Here is a 27,211-nt window from a genome sequence, read left to right as displayed (position 1 = left end):
CTGTCTATACAGTGGGCTGGTAGGTGATTGCTTTGATTGTGCACAGACCAATCCAGTGACCTGACAGCTACGCCACTGTCCTGCACTATTGCCGGTAGAACCCTTAGGTGAACCACCAGTGAAGGCAAGTGGCATAGCGTATCACCATCACACAGCATCTGCCTTATCAGACCAAGGGGATTATCATTCGCTATGTCATTCAGTGTTCAATTTAAAATAAATATGTGCTGCCTGTGCAGCTGAAGTGAGCAGTGGCTAACGTTGCCTACCTATGTAATTACCTTCTGTGAAGTTAGGTAATTGAATTTGTTGTTAAGCTACCATTCAGAATCATACATTTTTAACATTTGAACATCTTTCCATATTGTGCTGTTTTATGGGTTGTGTATTTTAAAATGCTTCAGTGGTGCCAACAATGTATGTTTTGTATTTTCCTGTCATGTCATTGGTATGGGAATTATTATTTTTGAAACTTCAAAAATCCGACCTCTTTTTAGTCACAGAATGTTGGCAAGTATGACATAGGGATCATAATACATTAGATAACTCAATCTTTCAATCATAAAAAAATACATACTAAGAAAATGTAAATTAATTACAGTAGTACAGTTCAATTCGTTTTAACAAGGCCATGATAGAAATAAATCAGCAAGTGATGGATTGAGTGTAAATTAACATGAAGAGAACGTATGCATACCTACATAAGAGGGGCCTGGAGAACACAACCCTGTATATCCAATAATTGTATACAGACAGAGCAAAGCAAAGAAAGCCCATGGCTGGAATATTTTAATTCTATGTCAAGACACGGAGGCTCAAATAATGCTTTTCTCATCTACTTCACTAGCAGCAGTCAAAATGATACCAATAATATAACAAAATCAAACGAAAACTACAAATCCCACTCAGAGTTTTGGTTTACAAAATATTATTGGTCCATAAAAACACATCAACAAATTAGTCCAAAAAACAGCCATACAGTCCCATAAACACTGGACACATCTTGAGTCCCCTTTCTTTGCTGCTCGAACAACGAGATAACTATACTTTATTCTTTTCAAAAATTGCTGTGATGTGTGTGTTACTGGAGCGCTTGCATTGTTTCACAGTGATTAGCGTGAGCATTGGATATACATTGTGTGGCGGAGCGTATCTGCATATTGAGGGTTTACTTGGCGGCCGTCCGGGTACTGCCAGCGACTGCAGTGATAGAGGCCGGCTGCCAGGGGGCACACCGGTCACACAGTGCGATCGAAGCGAGACAACCTTGTTCCAGCACTACTGACCGGCGTAGTGTGTGGCAGCGGGTCATAACCTGCCCATTTGTCCATTTGTTATGCCAACTTACATCACCATGCTTATTCTTTTGCCCCTTCTTCCCCTTCCAGTAAGGTGCAAAATGAAACATGTTTTCTTTTTTGGCATAAAAAGGCTGCAGATTTATTTTCACACAACATAACACAGCAAACAAATAGTGAAAATAGCTCCAAAGGTGCGGCGACTGCTCCGTATCCAAAAACTTGCTTCCCCCTTTTTTCCAAAGTCCATAATAGGGCACAACTCCCCCAAACCCTTCGTGCCTCAGACCCGCCTGCCACTGCAACTGTTCCTGGGCTGGGAGAGCGCCGTTTGTTGGGGGGAAGCTGACCCCTCATTGCTACCACCAGACGCCCCTGCCGTTTAGGCTCCCAGGAGGCGCTGGTCGGAAAGAGCGAAGACCCTTCTGGCTTAGCAATGGCTTATTCTGAGTCTGTCTCTCCTCACTGGTCGCCAAAACACTGCTGCGCCGAAGGTGGGTTACCGCCCACCGCGGCTCCCCCCTTTCCTCCTTCATAGTTCCAATAGCTTTGTGCACACATTCCCGAAAAATTGCTCCATTCCCGATGGCGACAAATGCACTGCATCATTCAAATAGTATTCCGATGCTTTAAGGTTGATCAATCCATGTCTGATGAGTGGGAAACCTCTACTCTTGCAGAATTTCGCCATTTTGCAATTGAACTTCCTCCTCGAATTTTCCACAGCTGAGTGACTCTCAGCACCCCTCCATTCCTGCCTTGGAATTATTTCTGATCATACAATCTCAGTCTTCCCCAGCTGTGCTGATAACTCCTGCAAAGAATACATCATCTCGCTCATCAGGCTCCCTCTCCCCAGACACGTTAAATCATTGCCCCCAAGATGTACGACCAGCACGTCCGGTTTTTGGTGCTTACCCAGAAATGTCTGTATGTGCCCCTGCAGCTGTGCCCATCTCATGCCCAGCACCCCATGCCACCATATCCAGTACTTGCCAGTGGTCAACTCTTCCTGCTCCGCTGTCCAGCTCGCCCCAGTCCTTGACACAAAGAAATGGCCCACCACCCAGACGGACCGCCTCCTTCTTTGCGCTGCAGCTACTTGGAGGAGATGAGAGGGCAGCTGTGAGCACTATATTTTGTCCGGACTGATGTACCTTTTAAAACATCCCGATTTCCAACTTCCTATTTGCTTGATCGCCTCGGCGCTTAGGCCCATTCCTGCTGCTGAGGTGGCTGCCCCCATCCTAAAGGAGTGTGTCCCAAACACCCCCTATGTAAACCCTGCCTTTGCTAGTGCCATGTCCATGACCCTCCTGAAATGAAAGCGGCTCAATGAAGCCCCATCACTGTGCACTAGGAACGGGGACCCTTTGCTTGTAGTTATTCTCAGCTGTAGGTACACTGCTACACACCCTACTAGGCAGACCGTGCTGCCCTGCGTGCTACCGAGTGTAATCAGCCTCCCCTCCCCTTTCTGATCAGTCTTGGATTTTCTAAGGTGGATGCTCAACTGCCCCCTTCTAAGTGCACATCGCCCAGCTTAAGGAAATCAGAGCCCCTGCCCTCCTTGTTCTCTGGTACCAACTCGCTCACCCTGAATGCCCCAAAGAAAGCCAATGTGAAGGCCGTGGTAAAAAATACCTTCTCGTACTCATTCCAGCACACTCCTGCCAAGCATCTGACCATACTGTGCAATTTCCCCACGTCAATCGGCCGCCTGTCATCAGGCTTCCTCACAGCCCACCATTTCATAGCCATGACAATGTAGTGTTCTTTAGTGGGATCCCTCTTCCCCCCCCAACTTATACTAATGCGCTATTGCCGCCAAATGGTATGCCATCCAGGATCTGGCCTTCCCATTTTGCCAACACCATCCCACAAAGGCTCATACTGGCAAGTCCCTTTGTGTTTCAGACAGCATGTCCCTTTGAAAGGCCAAAAACTGCTCCCAGCACCCTTTGTATCTCCTTGTCGTGCCAGGAGCCAGAGCGGTGTTGATCAGGGAACTCAGATCCCCCCAATCATGCCCCACCATCACACTTTGAAAGGAGTCATCGTCATGCTTGCTTCTGGACAGCTCTCCTAAAACCTATCCCACTGTAAACGAGAGAGAGAATCAGCCGCCACATTCTTCACCCCAAAAATATGGTGTGTCCTTACCTCTACGTTCAGATTCAGTAAGCACCTGGTGAGCTCTCTAAGCAGTTTAAGCCCTCTGTGGTTTTTGCATGTGCCTTGATTGATGATCTGCACCACAGCCAGGTTGTCAGACCATATCATTACCTTCTTGTTCTTTAACATTTTGGGTCATAATTTAAACGCCAAAACTATTGTAAACAACTCTAACAGCATGATATCCCGAGTAATCCCTTCATGCTGCCATGATGCTGGCCTGACCGCACCACTCGCTCCCCAAAATGGCCCTGAATCCATGTGAGCCCGAGGAGTCTGTGATCAGTTTGAGCCCCTTGTCGCTGTCTAGTTCCTCTCTCCAGAGCAAAACCCCATTGAAGTTGTCTAAAAAGGCCTCCCACATCCTTGACTTCAGCCCCCAGGCGGACATGCTGGCCCGCGTACTGTAACCCCACAGTTTTTTTTTAACTTGTTTATTTTAAATCAAGGCAGGTTGATAATTACAAAACATTGTCAGCAACAAGCATTCAGGCATGTTGATCCCCAGTCCTTTTTTCCCCCTCATCTCCTACACCCATTCCCCGTCCCACCTTCCCCTCGGTCCTCGGAGGTGGATTCCTCCCTCCTAGATTGCCTATTTTGCGCCTCAAAGTCTATGTGTCTCCCTCAGGGATCACTTGGTCTTTCAGGATCTATCGAGCCCTGGTGGGTTTGTAGGTCAGAGCAGGGAAGCGCTGGTCGTATTCAAGTACTGGGGCCCAAATATTCTGGAATCGGTGGAGAGTTCCCGCCTGCGCTGCCGTTACCTTCTCCGCAATCAGAATATCCCAAAGCTTAGTCCACCATTGGGGCATGTGAGGGCCTTCCTGGGACTTCCAGGAGCGGGCCAGCACCGTTTTCCCTGCTAGCAGTGTGTGAGTACTTTCGATCTGGTCCCGGAGCATGGGTAGATCGCGGGAATCGGGGCTCCTAGCAAGACTGACTCTGGTTCCAGCGGGATCGCCGTTCCGGTGATTTGCACGATGGTTCCCAAACACGTCTTCCAGAATTGCTGAATCTTTGGGCAAGCCCACCACATATGAAAGAAGGAGCCTGGGCGACCACATCCTCTCCAGCAGGAATGGTCTAATTGTGGATTTATGTGGTGGAGTCTGAGGGGCAGGTAATACCACGTAACATGATCTTATATGCGCATTCCCTATTGGTGATGCAGGTGGATGAGGCGTGAGTTCTGGTCCAAATGTCTACCCAGGTTTGGTCGTCTATTGGGTGACCCAGATCTGCCTCCCACTGGGCCATGCAGCGAGTTCTTGCGATCAGGAAGTCACCTAAGAAGCGCCTATACAGAGTGGATACTTTCCCACGAGCTGGGAGATCTCCAAGTGCGAGTTCCAGGGCGTTGGGAGGGCATGTCGCTGCTTGCAGAGTTTGAGGGTGCGAGCACCAGTGGCGCAGTTGGATATAGGTGAATCTGTCCCTTTCCTGGAGTTGGAACTTTTCCTTACATTGCTCAAATGTGAGGGGCCTCTCTCCCATATATAGCTGGCCTATAGTCTCTAACCGCCATTTATCCAGTTCTGAAAGTTACGGGGGTGTGCTCCAGGTGAGAATGCCGGATTATGGAAGACCGGGGATCGTGGGCTCAGGCCTCTTGGCACTCCCTTACTCTTCAGCGCCCAGTCCCAGGAGCTTAGGGTATGTTTGGTTGATAGAAGGAGGTCTCCCCAGTGTGCTCTGAGGGGGGGTGCGATGTGTGGCGAAAATCGCAGGGGTAGGGGCACTTGCGATTGTTCCAGTTCTACCCATCTAGGGCGATTTGTAGTTATTTGCCACGCCTGGACCTGTGCTAGTTGAGCCGCCACTCTGTATGCCCGTAAGTCTGGGACCCCCAACCCTCCCAGTCTGGAGCCCCCTAGTAAGGTTCTGAGGGGGATTCTCGCTCTGTTACCTTTCCAGATAAATTTCAACATCTTTCTCTGGATATCGCGAAGCGTTGGTGCGGGAATCGCTACTGGGAGGGAGGCGCAGGCGTACAGGAACCTTGGAAGGAGGTTCATATTGCAGTGAAATCTCCTGGGTCGCCCAACGTTTCAGGTCTCCTTCCAGTTCTTTGAACAACCGGGGGAAGTTAGTTTTATATGTGTCTTTTGGGTCAGCTGGGATGTAGACCCCTAAGTAGGGATGGCTCTTTTTTTCTATGTTATCGGGCACATCTTGGCCAGTGGTTCACGCTCTGCTGGGGTGAGGCCGATGCTTAGGGCCGATGATTTATCAAAGTTTACTGTAAAGCCTGAGACCTCACCATAGCTGGCTATTTCTTGTAGCGCATGTTTCAGGGATGACTGGGCCTCCGAGATCGTGAGCAGTACGTCATCCGCATACAGGGTGATTTTGTGTTGCGTGGGGCCACTCTGTGGGCCTTTGATCTGGTTGTTTCACCTGATTCTCTGAGCAAAGGGCTCCATGGTGAGTGCAAAGAGCAGAGGTGATAGTGGGCAGCCCTGTCTGGTTCCGCAGGACAGGGGGATCGGAGCCGAGCTGTGCCCGTTGATTCTCAGGAAGGTTCTTGGTCTGCTGTAATTAGCTAGAATCATCGTTTGAAATGCTGTCCCAAAGCCGAAGGCCCCCAGGGTGTGTTTCATGAACGCCCAATCCACCCTATCAAATGCCTTGGCCGCATCCAGTGCCATTAAGACTAGTTTCTTGGAGTTCCGGGAGGCAAGGTCTACCAGGTTCAAGGTTCTTCGAATGTTGTCTCCTGTCGTGCGGTGTAAGATGAAGCCGGCCTGATCGGGGTGGATAATCTCCGGTAGGACGCGACTCAGGCGATTCACCAACATTTTGGAGTATATGTTTGCGTCAATGTTCAAAAGTGCAATCGGCCTATAGAAGGTCAAGTTTCTCAGATCTTTTCCTGGTTTGGGCAAGAGGATGGTGGTTGATTCCTGCATCGATGGGGTTACTGATCCCATTTCCCTGAAGGAGTTGAACAAAGTTACTAGGGGGGGAATCAGCTGGGCTCTGAATAGTTTATAGAATCTGGTTGAAAAGCCATCTGGGCCTGGGGCCCATGTTTTAAGTGATTTAATGGCCTCCTCAACCTCTTCCTCTGTAATGGGCTTCTCCAATTCGCTCTTCATCGTGTCAGGGAGATGGGGCAATGCTGCCTTCTGCAGGTATTCCATCTGTTGCGGTAGGTTCCATGGGGTTGCCGTCATGATTTGGGTCAGATGGTCTGTTGCCAATCTTTGCTTTTCGGGTTCTGAATATAGTAAGACCCCATTGGGATCTCGCAGGCCGGTGATCGTATTAATGCGTCTCTGCTTGGCCAATTTGGCCACCAGGAATCTGTTCGCTTGTTGTTCTTTGCGTAGTACGACTGTTTGGCTTTCGCCAGCAGCAGTGCGGTTTGTTCCGCATAGTGGGCTTCTAGTTTCTTCCTCGCCATGCGTATGATTCGCTGCGTCTTAGGGGACCAACCCTTTTCCCTGAGGACTGCCTCAGCTTCCTTCAGCTCATCTTTCAGAGCTATCCGAGTCTGTCGCCTGTCCCAGTGATAGGCCGCTCCCTGGGCGATCAGGGTGCCTCTAATCACTGCCTTCCTGGCGTCCCAGTTATTCGCCAGCGAGGTGTCTGAGGCTGGATTCTCGTCAAAGAAATTTCTTATCCCCTGTGCGATTTTGTCTCTTGTAGCCATATCATTCAGGATCGGGTCGTACAAGGACCATTTACGTAGATTATCGAGTTTGGGGTTCTGGGCCCAGAGTTCCAGGATCACTGCGGCGTGATCAGATATGACTCTTGTGCTGATGGATACCTCCTTGATAAAGGCCAAGGTTTGTGGGGAGGTCAAGAAAAGGTCGGTCCTCGAAAAGGTTCGGTGAATGAATGAGTAAAAGGAGTAGTCTATTTCGGTGGGGTGAAGCACCTGCCATGTGTCTACTATCTCTAAGGACCTGAACAGCTGGAGGAGGCTTAGTGCTTGGGCAAAATCACTTGGAGTCGGGGGGTGCGATCTGTCTTTGGTGGGGTCAGGAACCCTGTTGAAATCCCCTCCGATTATCGTTTGGCCCTCTACAAAACGGGCGAGAGACCAGCCCAGGGTGTCATAAAAGTGCGATTGACCAGAGTTAGGGGCGTACACCGAGATAAAGGTAATAGGTTTCCTAGTAGGAGGCATTTGACAGCTATATATCTGCCTTCCGGGCATGTTTTCGTTTCCTGAACCTGTGGGTTCAAGTCTTTTCTAAAAAGGATCGCAGTGCCTCCCTTTTTGCTTGCTCCAGAGAAGAAAAATTGAAATAGCCGAGAGCGAAGCTGAGTAACATCCGCCGGCAGCAGATGAGTTTCTTGGAGCATGGCTACCGCAGCATCTTCATCCTGGAGTTTTAGTAGAATTGCTTTTCGCTTGTTAGGAGAGTTCAGTCCATTAACATTTAGGGAGAGAAGCCTCAGGATTTGGTGGTCTGATGTTCTTTCTTTCTCTATTATTTGGTTTGGGGGGGAGCCGGGAGCTGGTGATTCAACTGCCATTTCCGCTGTGAGTCTTTAGAGTATCATCCTGCGCTTGAGGTTTTAATGCGGGACCCCAACAGGGGGCCGCAACTTTAACTGACGGGTGAGCCGACATTGTGAGTATGGACGCACCCTTGGCCAACAGGGCCAACTGTCCCATCGAGTATCGTGTACTGTGGGTTTCCAAGGAACCAGAGGTGGAAAGTATCCCTGGAATGGGTATGAGCCATGGGTATGGCCCGCCGCCTCCGTCTTCGAGGCTTATCAGTTTAGGAGTGAGGTGGTGGTTCCAAATTTAGGTGAGGCCAAGTGAGTTTGGCCTAGGATGATGTTAGTATCTGGGGACGCAGGGGCGCCTCTGATCATCTCCTTCTATTGTTCTGCTGTGTTGTCGACCATGACAATCGTCTAGGCTTTGGGGAGGGGAGTGGTTCAGGGTCCCCAGGCCCCTCCGGATTCGGCGTGGAGGGCTCTCGGGGCGAGGTCGGTGCATGATTTTCTCCGCGTCCTCCAGGTGGCTAATCCGGCGTAGGGTGCCTTTGTTTGTGAACTGCAGAGCCGTCGGGAACAATCATCTGTAGCGGACCTGCTGGTCCTGGAGGAAAAGTGCCAGAGGTCGGAGTGCTCTCCTTTTCTGTAGGGTGTGTAGTGAGAGGTCCTGGTAAATCTGAAGTGGAGTGCCCTGGAAGGTGATATCCTCCCCTTGGCGGCTGATCGCTTAAATTGCCTCTTTGGTCGTGAAGAAGTGGACCCTGGTAATAACATCTGGGGGGGGATCTGAGTCCACCCCCCGGCGCAGGTGTAGCCTGTGGGTCCGGTCTAGCAAGAGCTGAGATTTATCCAGGTCCGGGAGTAAGGCCTCGAAGAAGCTCCCACGTAGTCCGTCAGCTTGTTTTCGGGGACGGAGGTTGGGACTCCCCGAATGCAGAGGTTGTTGCGAGGTGCCCTATTTTCAAGGTCCTCGTGTTTAAACTCCAGGATCTCGCATTTGTGTTGCAGGGTATTAATGGATCTCTGCATTTTTTCTAGAGTGGTAGTGTGATCCCGAGTCTGGTCTTCAACTTCTCCGAGCCTCTGTTCGACCTCCGTAACCCTCTGGTCTGTCTGCTCTACTTTGGTGGTAAGTTCTGAAAGGCACGAGCGGAACTCTGACTTAATGTCCGCCATGAAGGCTATTAGGTCCCATTTAGTAGCGAGGGCTCCCCTGTCCTTTTGTGGTTTCTGTGGAGTCAGTTTAGGAGGATCTTGCTTCTTATTTTTATCCGGTGCGGCGAACATGGTGGATATATCCGTGCCCTTGCTAACTTTTGATTGCCTGGACATGCTGGTTGTGCTGGGCGGTCTCAGCCGGAAGAGTCGCTGAGGGGGCTAGGATTGTAGGCGACAACCCCAGGGGTGAATATCGTTCCAAGTTCCTTGCTTGATCTGGTCCCGAAGAGTCCAGGGAGTTGTTGGGGCAGTGGGTCGTGTGCTTCCGCCGCTAGCTGTCAAGGAGTATTCGAATGTAGCAGAGAAGCTGGCGGGGAGCAGCCGTTGCCCCGCAGTGTTCCAGGTCACTGGGTGGCTGGATGGGCCGGGGCGCCCGAGGAAGAGATGGGCCGGGGGGGACCTTGGGTGATTGTTGGGGGCCTCTGTCTCTTCAGCAGGCTAGGTCCAGTTCAGGACGCCTCGATGTGTGCGTCAGGGCCCCGAGTCTGCTCAGGAAAAGGGGGGGGAGAGGGTTCCAGCACCCCGCTCGCAGCCGAGCATACGAGCCGCTGAAAGAAGCCCCTGCCGTGGACACCAGTCGCCACTGGCACGATCCGGCCGGTTCTGTGTTGGCAGGTTTGCGGGCCCCTGAGGAAAGTCAGGCATCCATCCGCTCTTCCTCCTTGGCACTCCACAGCTTCGTCACCGCGAGGCACGTAGTATGCTGCTAGGCTCCGGTGTGGCCGCCATCTTGTTTCCTTCGGCTGGTGATGGGGACAGTGTTCGGCGGCTGGATTCGGGTAGAACAGTCCTGCGTTCGAAGATCATGTTGGGCCAGGTTGTGCTGTGTAGGTTCCGGTCGCCTTAGATGGTGTTGGCGACCCGGTAGCCTCAGCGGAACCGACAGAATTTGACGGAGGCGGCGGGCATCCCACGGGCGGCTTCAGAGGAGCGACCACATGGATAGCGTTCCAAGCCACGCCCCGTAACCCCACTGTTTTAAACTCAATGCCCCTAGCGAACACCTTCCCTGCCGGGATGACCTTCCCTTCAAAATTAAGGTTGCCCGCCAGCGTTTGGAGCTCTCTCAGCGTAGCTTTGCCCTTACCCCTTAACCCCCGATTGACTCCTTCAATTTTTGCACTTTATCAATAGGCAGCCTGCACTCCCCTGCGATCGTATCAATCTCAATCCCCAGAAAGGTCAGAGTTGTGGCCGGTCCGACCGTCTTCCCCCTGGCCAGCGGAACCCCCATTTCATCCATCACTCCCTGAAATGTACCCATGAGTGAATTACATTCCTTTGTCCCCTTTTCACCGACAAATAAAAAATCATCCAGGTAGTGCAATACACCCCCCACTGAAGACCTTTGGCATAATGCAAATTCCAGAAAGCTAATGAATTTCTCAAAGTAAGCACATGAAATAGCACAACCCATTGGCAAACATTTATCATAGAAATAATCATCTAGCACCTTGAAACCCAGCATGGTAGCTTTCCTCATGTATTGACAACAGCCGGAATGCGGACTCTATTTCCGCCTTACCCATTAGTGCCCCTCTCTCAGTCGCCTTCACCATCTGTACTACCTCATCAAATGACGCATAATGCACCCTGCATTGTTCCTCTGCTATCCAATCCTTCGCGGATTCACCGTCTGGGAAGGAAAGGTGCTGTATCAATCTGTACTGGCCTTCCTCCTTTTTGGGCACCAAACCCAAGGGTGATACCACAGAATTCTCCAGTGGAGGGGAAGAGAAAGGGCCCGCCTCTCTCCCCAACTGTATTTCCTTTCCCACTTTCTGAGCCAGTACCTCCGGCATTGCCAATGCCAACTTTAAATTGCACGCCTCTTTGACATCCAGCGAGCCAGTGAATTGAATCTTGAACCCCCATCTAAAACCATCCCACAGCATTTTAGCATTGCTAATGTCATGGTACATATTTAGAAAAGGAATCATGTCCTGCAATCTTACGGGTGTGGGTAAATGGTTTTTAATCGTGTTTAGCTTTCTCCTTGGGCTTGACACTGCTCCGCTGCTTCCCTTTCCCGCCTGTGGAGCTGCATCCCCCTGAGCCTTTTCCTTTTGTGTGCTGAATCTACAAGCATTACTGAAGGTACACATCCCCTCGGCAAACCCCCAGCATTCAGACTGCTCCCCGCTGGAAGCTGGAACGGTCGTTCCAGGAGGAGTTCCCTCGAAAGGACCCCCTGTCTCTGAGCGGGTAAGACCCTCTGTTTTTTCCATACAGTGGTTTCTCCCCAAGCACTTTTTCTCCCTGTCCCCTGACAGGTACCATTTTATCTATGTACCCGCCCACACTGAGTTCATCCCAGGTCATAGCTGGCCACACAGGCATCTTCAGCCTAAACCCTCTGTCATAGTTGAGCCAAGCCTCCCCTCCATGTTTTAAATACTGCTCATGAATGTATTGCTCATACGCAATCATAAAAGCAATGGTGCGGCTACAACCTCCTGCGCCCTGCCCTCTCCTTTGGTGGTTGCTGCCTTCTGTCTCTGTGCAGTTTCAGATTGCTGTTTGCTGGCTTTAGCTCTCTCTGTCATGACCCTTTTCCTCTTGGATACTGGTTCTTCTTCCTCAATGAGCTCCTCTTCCTCATCTTCAATCTCCGCCTGGGAATGTACTTCCACCCAAGCCTCCTTGTTGGCCGTGGGTGGGAACAACAGCGGTGAATCTGCCCTTTGGTTGCGCCCACAACCTCAGCCTCCATTTGGGATGTCACCAGCCCATCCTATGCTTGTCAGCCGCCATCCGTGCCATAGCGAGGAAGGCCTCCAGGTCCTTCTGTGGGCAAGCAAGCCTCCCATCGCCTTGTGCCTCCATGCCTGCTGCTGTCTTCTCCACAAGCCTCCTCCAATGAGCCCGCTTTGTGCAGCTCAGTCTTCCTGGCAGGGCCCCCTTAGTGCAGCTCACAACAGTCACAACAGTCCTGTTATATTTATGCTGTTGTATTCACCCTTGCAAGAGCCCACTTTGCACCGCTCTGTTCTCTGTCTTTCTGGCTTGATCCTGCTGTTGTGTTTCTCTCCTCTGGGGCCGCTTTGCGCAGCACTCTTTAGACCCGAAAGATGTGTGCTGAAGGTTTCCTTCTGCCGAGCCCGCTTAGCGCAGCTTGTACCTTAGCCCCTGCAAGCTCGTGCTGCACACCAAGCCCTGCTTACTTCCTGGGTGTCCGACACAGTCACAAAAATGCTTTGCACCCAATCTTGTTAATTTCACCCAGGTGACCTGATGTCCAATTTGTTAACGATATTACCAGGGAATCACCCAGGCGGCCCGGCACCGTTTTGCAATTTAAGTACTTTCCACCTTAGTATTGTCCAATTGCCGCTTGATTCTATGCGAGTTGAAAGTACTTGCTAGCTCCGCTCCCCTTCGGCAGCTTGACGCCTTACCCGCATGTTGTTTCTCTCGGGGACCGCCCTGCCGCCTCATTGTCCTTGCGCCGGTCAACCCAGCTGATCCTCCACTTCCGGGCATTCGTTCCTGCCCGCCAACGCCTCAATGCAGGACCGCACCTGCTGCGCCTCCCTGTTGGACCGCTCGCTTCTGTTCCACTCCCGGAACCGCGCAGTTCCTCTCCAGCACCAGGGCTCCCTCCGACCTCTGCTGGGCTCCTCACGATCAGCTCGGCGACGCGATGCTCCAACAACCCAGCCCCCCCTGCCTGCGAGCTGCACCTGGTCTCTGGGCTGGCTGCTCCTGATCACCCCAACGTCCGGTAAGTCCTCACGACGTCCAGGTACCAATGAAACAAAATCCCAAACAAAACAAACAAAATCCTCTTCAGGAGTGGCGGGCGTCCTGCTGTAGGAATCTGCAAGTCTTTTTCCAGCAGGACGCCCGCCGCTTATAGGGGACTTGCCCCGCCGCTTTCTACTGTAGCCTTTCGCAGGCTTTCCAAGCGCTTTGGCGCTATTTGTGGCTAATACCTCCCCCTAACCCCGAGTGGGTTTGGGGGGACAGAAGAGGAGAGAGGCCCCTGCCCCGGTTATCGAGGTTCCTCCTCCATTTTGGATATATTTTCTGTCATCACCTTCACAACGGTCGGAGCCGAGAGTTCGAGGAAATCAAATATATTATATACTCACGAAACGGAGACGTGCTTAGGAATGCACACCGCCCCTGCTGGCCAAGAGAGCTTTGACAGCTCAGTGAAAGTGACGTGTGCAGTCCCCAGAAAAGCCTGTTTAGCTGGAATACCAGCTGCTGGGCTCACAACAACAGTACTGAACAGTGATATAGACGGGAACAGAGCCAAGACACCTGTTATTATCTAAAATCTGCAATGCAGCCAACAGTCGTGTCTAGCTACAGCGATGAGGGGAAGGCACAGATAAGCATGAAGAGAATTCAAACCATTATAGGGCAAGTGCTACAGAAGGCGTTAGGAGCCACGTTGGGACACAGATCCTATCAGTTGGCGCTTCTGGAGGATTGGCTGAAATTCTCCCAAGGTAAGGAAGAACTCAGAGGAGTAAGAGGTTATAGGAGCGAGAAAGGGGGAAGAAAGTCAGCCCACAAGGCTCAGGGAGCCCAGATCCCTCTGGGCACACCACAGGAAAAGAGGAGTGGCAAAATAAAGTCAGTGAGATCCAAGAGGGGAACAAGCAGGTGGCAAGAGAGATCCTCCAGTAGCTCATAGGAGTAAGGGAATGACGATTGGCAGGATGATTACTTAGAGGATGAAGTCGTATCAGTATCATCCTCAAGCGAGGAGTGTAAATAATCTCCAAAGAAAAGTTGGTGAGGAAGATGCAGTAGAGGGCGATGATTTTGACCCAGATGCCCTTGTTCACCCCTGTTCATCAGAATAGGAGCCGATGGAAAAAATCGTGGCATACCTCAACAAGCGCCTGAGAGCGCTGCTAGCAAAGGCAAAGGAAGTCAGGAGTAGACTGAGGGCAAAGTGCCCCAAGCTACATCTCCCTGAGTGGATAGCGGACACCCCAGAGATTGATGACAAAATTGTCACATTTATGGGGAAGTATGTAAAAGATGTCCAGAAAGGCCTTGATAGGTCCTGGCGATCCTATCAGGACAAGATGCTAGACATGGTGGGACCTCACACTAAGAACTTCCAGATCGGGGACGAAACATGTGAGAAAAATTAGGCGATAGATTCAGTGTTGCTAACCGGATGGGCACAGAGAGCTATCTACATGCTGGGCAAAGGCAACAGCGCAATTACAGCGGAAAAGAGAAGATCCCTCTTGGTGACGATAGACCCGAAGCTTAGCGAGCTGGCAATCTACGAAACGGCAACAGCAGCTAAAGGAAAACTATTTGGGGACTCCTTCATCAAGGAGTTCACAAAATTCACCAACTTTTATGCAGTTCTGGACAAAGCACTAACCTCCTTGAATAGGGTTTTTGGCAGGCAGGTTTTCGGACAGGCTGGCAGAGGCAGGGGCTGTTTTGCCAGCCATTACCTGTATGCCAGGTCCTACAATGATAGAAATCAATGGATAGAGCAAGAGGACCAGAAACCAAACCCCTTCTTCCCCTTGCATGGGAAGGGGTAGAGGCTGGCGACACACGGAGCGCCAATACACTAACACAGGTGAGAGCAAGTGAGCAGAGGCATTCAATTGGCGTAGAAAATCTTGTAGTAGGAGGGAGGCTAGCAAAGAACGTCAATGCCTGGCACACCATATCCAGAGATGCCTGAGTTTGAGACACAGTCTGAGGCTTTCATATAGATTTGTACATGACACAAAGACAGGGAACACTCTCAAACCGCTAGCGCTAAGCGTAGAAGATCAACAGTTGTTAGAAACAGAACTGAGAAGTTTAGAACAAAAATCAGCCATTGTAGAGGTGATGGACATGCCAGAAAGCTTTATAAGCAATGTATTTTTGGTGAAAGGGAAGCGCAAGCTGAGACCGGTTATCAACCTGAAAGAGTTGAACAATTTCGTAACTTACAGGCACTTCAAAATGGAGGGTATACACCTCATGAGTGACATCTTGCAGCAGGGGTATTGGCTGGTCAGGATAGACCTCAAGGACGCATATTTGACAGACCCATTGCATTAGAGCATCAGAGATATCTGAGGTTCCTCCGGGGGACGATATGGGAGGTCTACCTACCATTTGGGATTCTAAGTGATCCGACCACGGCTGAATTTGCCGCGGCTGGCACGTTTGCATGAGAAAGGTGCGAACTACCAAAAGTTTGCACCTTTCTCATGCAAACACACTTACATACTCACACCCACACACACAACACACCCATAACACCCCCCTCACCCACACCCTCAGCACACCCACACCCCCAACATAAACAAACCCCACTTACCTTGGTCTTCACGCTGGGTGTCTGCAGCGCCAGTTCCCTTTCACTTCAGTGATCGGGAACCGGCACCGCAGTGTCCTTTTCTTTTCTTTTTTTTTTAAACGGAAGGCTGCGGGAGTGTCCCCCGCAACCCACGCTCACTATACTATAAAGTATAGTGAGCGGGGCGATGCGGGGGACACCCCTGCAGCCCCTGTTTTTTTTTTTTACAATGCTACCACCAAAGGTTCAAACATTTGGTGTTCGAACCTTTGGTGGTAGCATTTTTAGATCTAATGGTTCATGCGAACCATTAGATTCAGTCAAAACGACCAAAACCCCATTTGGCCTGGCATCAGCACCATGGTGTTTCACCAAGCTGATGAAGCCAGTAGTGACACACTTGAGAGAACAGGGCATCCAACTAATAATTTACTTGGACAACATATACATAATGTGTCAGGACAAGAACTTACTCAAAGTTCATGTGGACTCCACAACAAGATTACTACAACAACTAAGTTTTGTAATAAACTGGGAGAAATCCAGTGTTCAACCAGAACAATCCATGGAATTCCTGGTGTTCATTGTAGAGACGTCCCAGGGAACACTAAGTCTGCCGCTGGCCAAAGTGAACGACATCAATAAACAGATCAGGGGCACCTTGATGAGGGACATGATGTTGTTATGAGAGATTGCCAGACTGTTAGGATGCCTGGCATCTTCAATAGAGGCTATATTCCCAGGCCCATTACACTACAGGGCCATACAGAGTCTAAAGATTCCACACTTCAGGAGGGGCATATCATACGACCAAAGCGCCCCAATGTTGTCATGGGAGGCGAAGATAGAGCCGGAGGGTGGGCTTCAGCACATGGACGCTTGGAATGGGAGAGCCATATTTGGCTCATGCTCGGTCATAGTCATAGAGTCAGACGCCAGCAGATGGGGCTGGGGAGCCAACTGCATAGAAGTAACGCTGCAGGTGGTTAGAACAGGAAACGAGCACATGAACTGCCTGGAATAATTTGCAGGGTTGTTTGTAATGAGATGCTTGACCCAAGAGGGAGCACGGTGCTGCTTGTTACTCAAGATGTACAACGTGTCTGCAGTCAGATACATCAACAGACGGGGGGGCACAAGATCCAAGGTGCTGGCGGAAATGGCAAAGCAATTTTGGCACCTCTGTTTGCAGAGAAAGGTGCCACTGACAGCGGAATATCTGCTTGGTCAGCAGAACGAAGTAGCCTGCAGGTTCCTCAGAGATGCCAGCGCTTGGAAGATGGACAGTGGGGTATTTCTGAAGTTTATGGCCCGGTGCGATCCGTGCCAGATCTACCTTGTCCAGCCTTGATGCAAAAATCAGTTACCACAGTTTTTCAGGTGGAGACTGGATCCGGAAGCGGAAGCAACAGACGCTTTCCTCCAGACATGCAGTCCACCCACGGGGTACGCGTCTGCACCGTTCTCAATGATTGAGAGGACGTTTACCCAGGCGAGGAGGCAGAAGGCCTTGCTGATTCTAATCACTCCAGATTGGAAAAGTCAGGCCTGGTTCCCCAGTCTTCTAGAACTGGTTCATGACAATCCAATAGCCCTACCAGGGAATGAGTTCATCGTTCGGGATACCATACAGAGCGGCCACCCACTTTTTTTCGGGCAGGCAACCTCAACCTGATTTCTTCGGCAATTACTAGCTGAGCGCATTATTGATGAATCCCAGGCCCCAGAGACTCAAAGAGCACACAAATCGGCATGGGTGAAATGGCACAATTGATGAATGGAATGGAATGTGTATCCCGATAGAGCAGATGTAGTTCAGGTGGCAAATTTCCTTGCACAGCTGGCCGCTCAGGACAGGGCCTATAGGTCCATTAACATAGCTTGCTCAGCAATCTCAGCTGGCCACCCTCAGACTGCGGGCATGGCGATAGGGGAGCATGTGTTAATATGCAGATTGCTTGGGGCATAAGGTTGATTAATCCACCCAAAGAGAAATACTCTTAGATGTGGGATGTGGGCAGTTTTTAAGCTATTTGCAGACTGGCCTGACAACTCAGAGCTAACTAGGAAGACTCTATCAGTGAAATTGACAATGCTCTTATGTATATTATCATGTTAAAGAACTTTGGATGTGAGAGCTTTGCAGGTTAACAGAAAATCTTCTTCCACTACGGGAGTGATTTTCCAGATAACAAAAGGGCAAAAACAGATCTGAGGTCCGTGTCCTATGACGTGTTCCTGTAACATCCCAAGCTTTGCCCAGTTAGATGTTTAACAGTATGCGAGAACATCATGAAAGAGTTAAGACCAAAGGATGTACTTATAGCACTACAGAGACCCTACAGGGAAGTGACCTCTGTGGCATTAGTGAGGTGGTTAAGATGAGTGATGCAGCAAACTGGTATTGATGTGGTGAGTTACGGCGCTCATTCAGTGAGCAGTGCAATGGCCTCGAAGGCTGTTAATATAGGGGCTTGATTAAAAGATATCATGAAAGTGGCAGACTGTTCAAACGAATCAACTTTTAAGACCTTTTATTTTAAACCAATCGAGAACATGGAAAAATTGGTGCTAAGTAAGCTTTGAACAAGCATAATCCGGGCCCCCGTGTCGTAACGTAGAATTCAGATTTTCAACACGTTCCAAAAAGTCATAATTCTATTAAGGATACGAGACAAAGGATTATCCCACCCTTGCAATCGTGATATTAATGCTGTTATTAATGTGTACATAATAATGCAATATGTGTCAGTTGGGGTTCTTTCCTCCCCAACCTCCTCCTCACCTGAGCCTTCGGATGGAATGTCCTTGGATACCGCAGCAGGTTTCTTCCTAGCCTTCCTGTTGTCGGCTTTTCCTTGACTGGTTTCTTCTTTTTATCGTGTAAGTAGGATCTGGCTTCCTCAGAGACCACCTTGACAGGAAGGGAAACCTGCCTGAGGGGGACCCCAAGGAGCCAAACCCCAAATCCCAGGGAAAAAGCCTCTTTGGCAGAAAAAACCCTGATTGTCAACAGGAAATCGTTCTTGAATTGAATATGCAGAAGAGGGCGATTGTCTTCTTCTAAATTCCAGTTCCTTAGACTCCGTCACCAAGGAACCCCTGGTAGAATGGCAGTTCAAGGGCAAGAAATTTGGCAATAGAGCTCAATCGAGCGCGAAAGAGGTAATATTCTGAAAGACGAGTGCCAGTTAAAAGGAAGCACCACCGTCAGGTAAAAAACGGGTTTACAAGGGACACTGAAGGTAAGTACTGAATACCGAGGCGAAAAGAAAGTAGTAGTTTGAGAAGCAGTATTAAGAAACCCACATACCTGAGAAATCAATATCACCAGATGCATAGAGAGCAGAACCGCGGACACAGTGAAAACGAAAGTCACACCGCGACCGCGAGCGGAAATAACAACAAAGGAAAAAGGAAGCCAAGTAGACCGTAGAAAACCACCAGCGTGTAGCTCAGAAGGAACAGATAGACGGAGGAGGAAGAAAAAAGGGACAGAAAGTTAGGAAATAGAATGAACCCTGAAGGCGGGTGGAAACGGAAAAAAGTATAAATCGAAATAAGAAGGCGGGGACTAAGTACGAAATTCAGAAAGGAAAATACGAGAATGGAACACGGTCACTACAGAATGTAGCGACACGGAAAAAACCCCAGAGGCAAGGTGTACTAGAAGGCAAAAGGATCCATGGAAGAAATGCACTGAACCGAAGCACAGCAGCGTTAATGCACTGAAGAGAAAAACAGATACACTACGCTGGGCTGTGGGCGTGGCCTTGATTTAAAGGGTGAGTCTCCATCATAGGTGAGGACTAGACCGGCTAGTGGATTAAGCTGAACTAGAGTCGCCAGGAACTCCACACCTTCCAGAGGCGAATCCTGACAGTATGATACCGTGCTGCTAACTGTGCTGATGTTATGACACTATTCCCCCTCAATTGGATCAGTTTCTGAAATATGTTTTACATTATAGGTGCCAATGCAGACAACAAACTGTCACGGAACTGAGAGATGGAAGAGCATTTGGAAAACTATTTACTGGTTGGGACACAGGAGCGGGACCAGCAAAAGAGGATTCAAGATGGTTACAGTGTTTATCAGACTGTATAGCTGGTGATTGGACTAATTTGTTGACATGTTTTTATGGACCATTAATATTATGGACTACCAAAACTCTAACTGGGTGGGATTTGTAGTTTTCGTTTGGTATTGTTATATAATTGGTTTCTTCCTAGACAATTAGATTGCACTGCTTGAGTGTTCACCGGGACGGAAGACCACTTATTGAGAGACTAAAGATGTTCATCAAGGTATGACATCCAGACATTAGTTGTGATGACTGTACTGTATTAATATAAATAATATGGAAGGTGTGTAGTATGTTTTAAAGAATTATAGGTGGAATTATTTCCACCCGTGACAGAATACAGTTTTGTAAAGTGCATCGTTGGTAATGTGACAATTGTTGATATTATGAATTATTGGTCTTGTGGTAATTTTGAAATGTGTTTTATGGCTGTACATTGTGTATCCGATGTGAATGAGTATGTAAATATATGCATTTTTCTAAAGAACATACAACAGGATTAAAGATTAGTTTTTGACAAACATTCACGCCCTCATTTGATTCATTCCTTTTCACTACTGGTTGGTTCGGACTTAAATCATGACCACAGACATAGAATGTATGCAGACATTTTAAGATTTTGAAAAAATTTTGCTTTCGGAACATTAACTTGGCTCAAGAACATTGAAAAAAGAACAACTTCAGGTGGGGTAGGCCACAGAGTTCTCTTAATAAAGAACTAGAGGAAAAATATCCCTCGATGCCAGGGTAGTGGCTACACCAGCAAAGGAATCTCTCACTTTCTTATGCAATCAGTAGGGTTTGCTACTAAAAATCAAATCTATGCTCTTATGAATTTTAAGATTAAGGGGTTGGCGCTTGCGCACACACACTTAGCATTATTAAAGCATTGATTGTCTGTTTTATTTGGATTGGTCCTGCTTGGGAAACGTTTTATAAACTAGAAGTGATAGTGAACACAAATCTGTGGTATGGTTTGACAGGTGGCAATAGACTCACATGTCCCAGGTTTAGTTTGTTTTGCTCTGCTGTTTTGTTTGAAATCTTTATATATTACATTTATCTACAGCATTTATCATTATGACTTGTACTAGTGCAAATATTTCCCTTCTATGTTCTCCCATCCCCCAGCCACCAACACCCCTCGCGGGCACCAATTCCCAATCACAACGTACCTGTCCATACTCTCGAGCCTGTCACATTGCCAAGTCACAACTTGCACTCCACAGTCCCTACGACAGACTGTGAGAAACCAGAAAGTGTCTCATTGTCATGCCTCACTCACCTGTTGCATATGGTAGCAGGAGTCCATATGCTTTCAGAACGGCAGCAAGATCGTTCTATAACAGCTGAAGTCTATTATGCAAACTCCCCGCTAAACAGTATTGCATTCCTGCTCCTAAAGTCACGTGATCGTGCCTTGGGCTCACCAGTCACGTGCCTTTGGCACGTATTTAGGTGCTTTTCTCTAAGCGCCCGCGCTTCTAATTGTTGCAACTTTGTTTCCTGCCGGTGGTTTGATTTCGTTTGGACCACGTCCTTCAGCCCTAAGCTCCTTAAAGCTTTTCCCGCTCCTAAATCCATTGTGGAATTGTGCTTCAATATCTGGATTCCGGACAAATTTCCACGCTTATATTCCTGAGACTTGAGCATTAAAGCCGATTGCTGCACCTCGTGGCGCCTTCGCAAAGCCGATTGCTGTTCCCCGCGGAGGTGTTTCGCCTTACTGTATCATCATCCGAGTCCTTCCATACTAGTCACGGATGGGTCCTGCCATAAGGTATACTTCTAGCACATGTCCACTGCTGTGTGTTGTCATTCGCTCATAACCTTCAATGCTACTCTCGGAGCTCGGAGCTACGGGAGTATTTACAGCATCTTGTTTAGTTCCGTGTCCACAAACTTTCACTTACTGAGACTCATAAGTACTGTGTCCCGTTTGGGATTAATTATTTTCCAATTTAAGCATCAAGGGTGAATAACGCACTACAAACTAGAGAAAGATTTTCTGTTTGAACTTCTGGAGATGCCAGGACTATTTGATTTTCAATATTAATCAAAGGTGATCTATTTTCTGCCAACCAAAGACTCTTCCATTTACACCCTGCTGGAGATACCAGGATTATGTCGTGTTATGTTTAGTGCACCAAACTAAAGGACGCTATCCAGAGTGCACTTACGCGACTCTAGTTCGGCCCTCATTCCATTCGGGATTAGTTTGCTACTAACTTCCCCCTTCCTTTTCGTTGTGTTGATGTTTTGGATTCATTTGGAACTTCTGAGCTCACCTCAACTCGACAAACTACTCCTACAGGTTAGTGTAGCATTAGTGGGATTAAAGGAGTACAGCTGAAAACGCTTATTACTTACCTTATGCTTCTTTGTACACAGATTGGAGAATGTGCATAGTTATTCATCCTTTCAATTGATTCCTTGCTCTGGCCATGTTTTGTATCGGACAGTGGGTGTAATCAATGGAAAGAATTCTTCCATGAGGATTCTTCATTGATGGTTAAGGAGAAAGAATTCGGATCCATATTGTATCCTTTAATGTTAACTCCACCCGTATCCTTTTTGGTATATACCTTGTTCTAGTTGAATTTCACAACACAAACACTTTCTCACAGACAGCTTGCTATGAGAGAAAACAGGCTAACACCTGAGCCGTATACCTGACGTGCCCCAATACAACGGTCAGGCAAGGTCAGGCAATTACTCACCATCACACATACCTGACTTCCATTACACTTCCTCACAAGGTTAAAAGGCGGAGCACGAGCGCACACTTTGAGCGAGGCAAAGCACACGAGGAAACAGTAGTTTCATGATGGCAGTTTAACAAGAGGAGAAAGATGGCAAAACAGAAGGGGATTGCAAGGAGGGAAGTTCACGTGACATTTTCCACAAGGAACCGTTACTTCACAAAACCTCGAGAATAGAAAGCGTACGACCAGGAAACCAGGCTCAGGAATCCTGTATAGTGTGTTGAAGGTACCCAGAGCCCTCCTGCGTCGATACTCAAGGCGGGGAGAATCGTCAGCTGCCGTGGCACTGTCCTTGGCTCCAACAACAAAGCAGCATCAGTGGAATCAACGCAGCAGGTGTGCTCCGAGACCCCCAACTGGCCCATAGAGTCGGAGTTTGCTCAGAAGTACTTTAAGACAAGATAGCAGCACCTGTGAGATGGATGGGGGTGCAGATATATACTTCAACACCAATCAATAAGGACAAATCAACGGTTTGGCAAAGGGAGTCCGTTTAATGACAAGTACAAAAAACAGGGAGTAATGAATATCAACAATGGTGCAATCTTCCTTCTTGCTTCATCTCCAATGAACTTCATAAAATCCTAACATTTATACTGAAAACTCGTCATCATTGGCGTGTAACACTCAAAAGTTGACATGCAATTCTATTGGTTTGGAAAAGGTAACTTTACTATAGGTACTATATCTATATATGGTAACCGAGTGAGGGGATTGGGAAAACACTGTCAGATGGGCATCTAAGCCCTTCCTTCAAAGAAGACTACTGCAGAAGTCACTAAAAGTACGACGTCCCATTGGTTTTTACTAACTATAGGACCCTAGATTACTTGGTCCACTGTGATTGGGTTGGCACCAACCCCATGCATACTTTTCCACTTTGCTTAGCAGCATGCATAATGGTCAGCCAGGTGGTGGGTGCCCCTCAACTCAACCGGCTTTCCTCCAATCAATCATCACTTTAGTGGCTATGTGTCAATTATTTCGCTGTGGTTGGCTTTGAGACTGCATCTTCCGTCTAGATATCTTCTCCTGGCTCACAGTCATGTGTGGGTGTGGGGGTCTTGCTTCTGTTCGTTTGGCTGGTCACGTGATTCAGACACCGTGGATTTGCTTTTCCTCAACACTTTGTGTATTTAATTTTATGTTCACCCACCATCTGCTTTCGCCTTCTTATCTTGCCCCTTCAAAGCAGTATATTCGGGTCCTTGCTTCAGTTAATTGTAGCTACTGCTCATTTATTTTGATGGATATGACCTTGGTCCCCTAGGCATGAGTGGCCTCTGCTGAGTTTCGTTTCTGCTGCTCAGCTCCTGATTTCGTTGAAGGTTAAACCTTTCTCGAAATGGCCTTAGTAATTTTTGTTGATTCTGCTTTTTGTGCAAAGTGGAGGTATACTTCATATAATGTGCTTTATGTGAGGTAGATATGTATATGGCGCTTGCCGCACTATCCCTCTACTAAGCCCTCGCAAGCCGCACGATTCTCTTAGCTTTCTTGCAGTTCCAAGCATATGAACAGGTGTAAACAGGTCAAATATCTTTGCCATGCTTACAGCTTAAGCTTCTTATATTTGACATCGTCTTCACACTCTAAGTTCATGATATCCTTGCTCATAGCGTTTCGTCTCTTTGCGTCATTCTCTGGTCGTCATTTCTTCTACATGTGAGTCAGTCCGGGTTCTCGTGATGTCCCCATTCATCTTCCATCAGGACCTTTTTGGTTTCATCAGGGACTGTACTTAGGCGATCTTCAGTTTGTCTCATTTGTTGATGAGGCTTTCTCAATGAGTACCTTACTGTCCATGGTTTCCTCGGTACTGGTACTTCAATAAGGGCTGTTCTTCTGATAGGTACTGGGCAGAGCCCTACCGTGGCTCTCTGCTGGTTTATTTGCTCATCATAAATCACATATCTCGGTGTGAACATTCTTGGTACTTCAAAATGGATGGTTGGAGTGCGGCCTGTATTTGCGACCTCCTCTACACTCCCCCCTCTGGGCGATTCATCGACCACTTTTAACTCCTTCTTTGGATCCATCTTCTTTGGCACCTCGGTATTCACCTTCACTTCATCTTCTGGGTCTGTACATGATGGTCTGAAGAAATGTCTCTTTGGAGTCCATATTTTTATGACTCCTTTTAGACCTCCTGCTGTTTTCACATGTTCGTTTTTATTCCATTTCATCAGTTGACACTGTCCATTTGGGCTGCAATAAACCCATCTTCCCACATAATTTGTATGCTTCTTGGGATATAGAAACCTTGTTCCTTCTGGTGCATGAATGCTGGCTTTCACAAAATCTCTTATTTCTTTGTCAGTCAAGTCTTTGGGCTTCCATCCTGGCTCAACATCAATCATGATCTTCATCCCTATGGCTTTTTTTTCACAGTTTTCTGGCATTGGGAGATTATTATCTTGATAACAGAGAATCCTAGCAGTCTCATCACTAAGAGGGCTCCCAGGAACTTGAATGCATCTGCCATCCATTGTGGAACCCATAAGAATAGTGGTGCAAACCAACTGTCATCATCAACTTCGTCGGTCTCATCAATCATCTGGTTCTGTAGTTTTGTCAGCATACCTATTGCTTCTGTTAGAGTTCCTCATCGTGAGAAGGTATAAATGTGCAACATGATTCTCCGATTTTTGCATGAACTCCTCCATCCATGGCTGTGATCATGTCAAGCACATATCTATTCTGCAGAGTCCTCATTCGGACTGCTCTTAACTCCTCCTTAATCGCGCTGAATCCTTTTATGGTTGTGTTGATGGTCTGCAGCAATTCCCATCTGGTTATCTGCAACCATTTAGTATTTGCTCCAACTTGAAATCTTGGCATGAAGATTGTTGTGAACACTGATGAGGTGAGGCTAAACAGACTGTGTTCATATGAGATTGCGTGAAAAGCTTCTTCAGATTTGACAGAAAAGTAATTCTCCCTTTTCATTCGGGTCAATAGTTCCACAGATCTCTTCTTTCTCAGGTGAGCATCTGCTTTCGGGAAACTGTCAATGTTTAATTCACTCTTCGGGATCACCAACGCCGGAACGTGGACATTCACTACTGTGTATATACCTCCCCAGTTTCTAGGCAGTCTGATGTATGCTTTGGATCCACATGCCCAATAATGATCCATAATTACTGCAGTTCCATGCATCATTCCTGGAGCATCAAATGTTCGTCCACAGTTCTGATTCTCTCCCATCTTCCTTGGGCCATTATTCCTGAAACACAATTTTGAGCTCTCCAGTGGTACTATCTGCAAGGGACTCCTCTGTCTTAGACCCATGTCAGCAGTTTTGCTAGCCTAAGCCATAATGGCTTGCATATCCTTTGTGAATTTTCAATTGCTTCCTTGCAGGCTCCAAGGACCAACCATGCCCTGCAGATCAATACCCCCTTTTCCCATACATCTGGTGAAAGCACTGTTCCCCAAATCTGCATTTGGCCTCTGTTCTTCCAACTCTGAGCCTCTTCTTGAGTTTTCCCTTAGACATTTAGCTTCTTGTTCACTTCCCATCTGATTTCCGCTCCTTTCACTGCAGGTTTCTCGTACCTGATCACATGGTTCCTAGTATGAGCTCTGTCTCTTGCCTTTATGTCTTCAACATAATCATCTTCATCAGGATCAGTTTTTTCAGTTGCCCATTTCAGTGAGGCATCACTACCCATGAACTGGCCTCTGGTTTTGCACATTGCTACATGCGAAAGAAAGTGTGCTGTCTGGACATCCATTTCTACAGCTACGAAGATCTTGGACTTCCCCATGCTGTATTGTAGGAGTGCAAACAAAGCATTCTCCCTCTGAACTTCGTCTTCCAACTTCCATCATGTGTTGGTACCAAATGTTGTTTTCCAAATGTGCTGTGCTGTCCAAGTAATCATTTAGTTTGTTGTTGTCTCTGTGCATGCTTCTCTTGATTCTTAAAGTTTTCTTGTAGTTTCCTATAACTACACCCCTGAATGCATCTATGTGGCTCTTTCTTACTGGAGGATTCTTAGGTATACTGGTCCATGGTGCAGGCCTCGTCATCTGTGCCATTTCAGTAGACAAAAGTCTGGCAGTCTTTCTTTGTCCTCAGATATCTTTTTCTTTCTGGTTAGAAATGTCTGCATGCACTCTGGCTTGGGTCCAGTATATGGCTGTACTGTAGAACTTGTACTTGTCCCTTTTACTGGAACATATATGCTCGGCAATGTTGTCTCTGTTTTGTCCATTTGTCTTTGTACTTCACTTATCGTGGAACTTCTCACAGTGGGCAGTCTCTTCTTCTCTACTGCTTTGGATTGTGGCTCTGTAGTCATTGACACTAGTCTTGGTGTATGTGCATTCAATGTTTGCATGCGTGTGGTTGTCAGTAACCTTTTTCCATTCATACTCTGCCTGTCTCCGGCTTTTTGATTTGCTTGTTACCACAAGTGTGTGTGTGTGTCATTGCTAATCACATCCATCTCAAGTTCACTCACTCTATTGTCCGATCTTCTTGGGACTGGAATTACTATAAAGGGTCTGGGTGCTTTTGTAAGTGTCATTCGTACATCATTAAGTGGATGTACTGGGATTGGAACGCTTCGTACACCATTAAAAAATGCAGTTCTGATCGTTAATGACAGTAGAATGATGATGAATATAATACATAAATACATTATGCCCCTGTAGGTTAGGCGGCAGCATTTACGTCCAGGAAACTGTGAGCGTCTCTCCTCCTGCGGGAGGACTAGAGTACTGTTCTGGACTCCCATCTCGAACATCTGTAAAATGTGTTAACTTTTAATACAAATTCTAAATAATATTGTCTCTGGATCCTGTTTGTTCTATTTGTGAGATGTTGAACTTAAACAATTGTCTCTCCTTGACAGACCACTGGATTTGTCTATTAGTTCTGGGTACAGTTTTCTTGTTTAGGCTATAGGGAGTG

The 27,211-nt window shown here is 47.8% G+C and overlaps 1 protein-coding gene across 2 annotated transcripts in view; it reads left to right on the top strand.

Annotated features, from left to right (window-relative positions):
• LOC138503604 (L-lactate dehydrogenase B chain-like) overlaps positions 1-27,211 on the top strand; it is a 595,281-nt gene that overhangs the window by 404 nt on the left and 567,666 nt on the right. The window lies entirely within an intron of this gene.

This window comes from Ambystoma mexicanum, chromosome 11, assembly GCF_040938575.1.
Source record: "Ambystoma mexicanum isolate Mex_15411 chromosome 11, UKY_AmexF1_1, whole genome shotgun sequence".
Taxonomy (NCBI): Eukaryota; Metazoa; Chordata; class Amphibia; order Caudata; family Ambystomatidae; genus Ambystoma; species Ambystoma mexicanum.
Note: the sequence above shows the minus strand (reverse complement) of the source record. Positions and strands in the feature narration are given on the sequence as shown.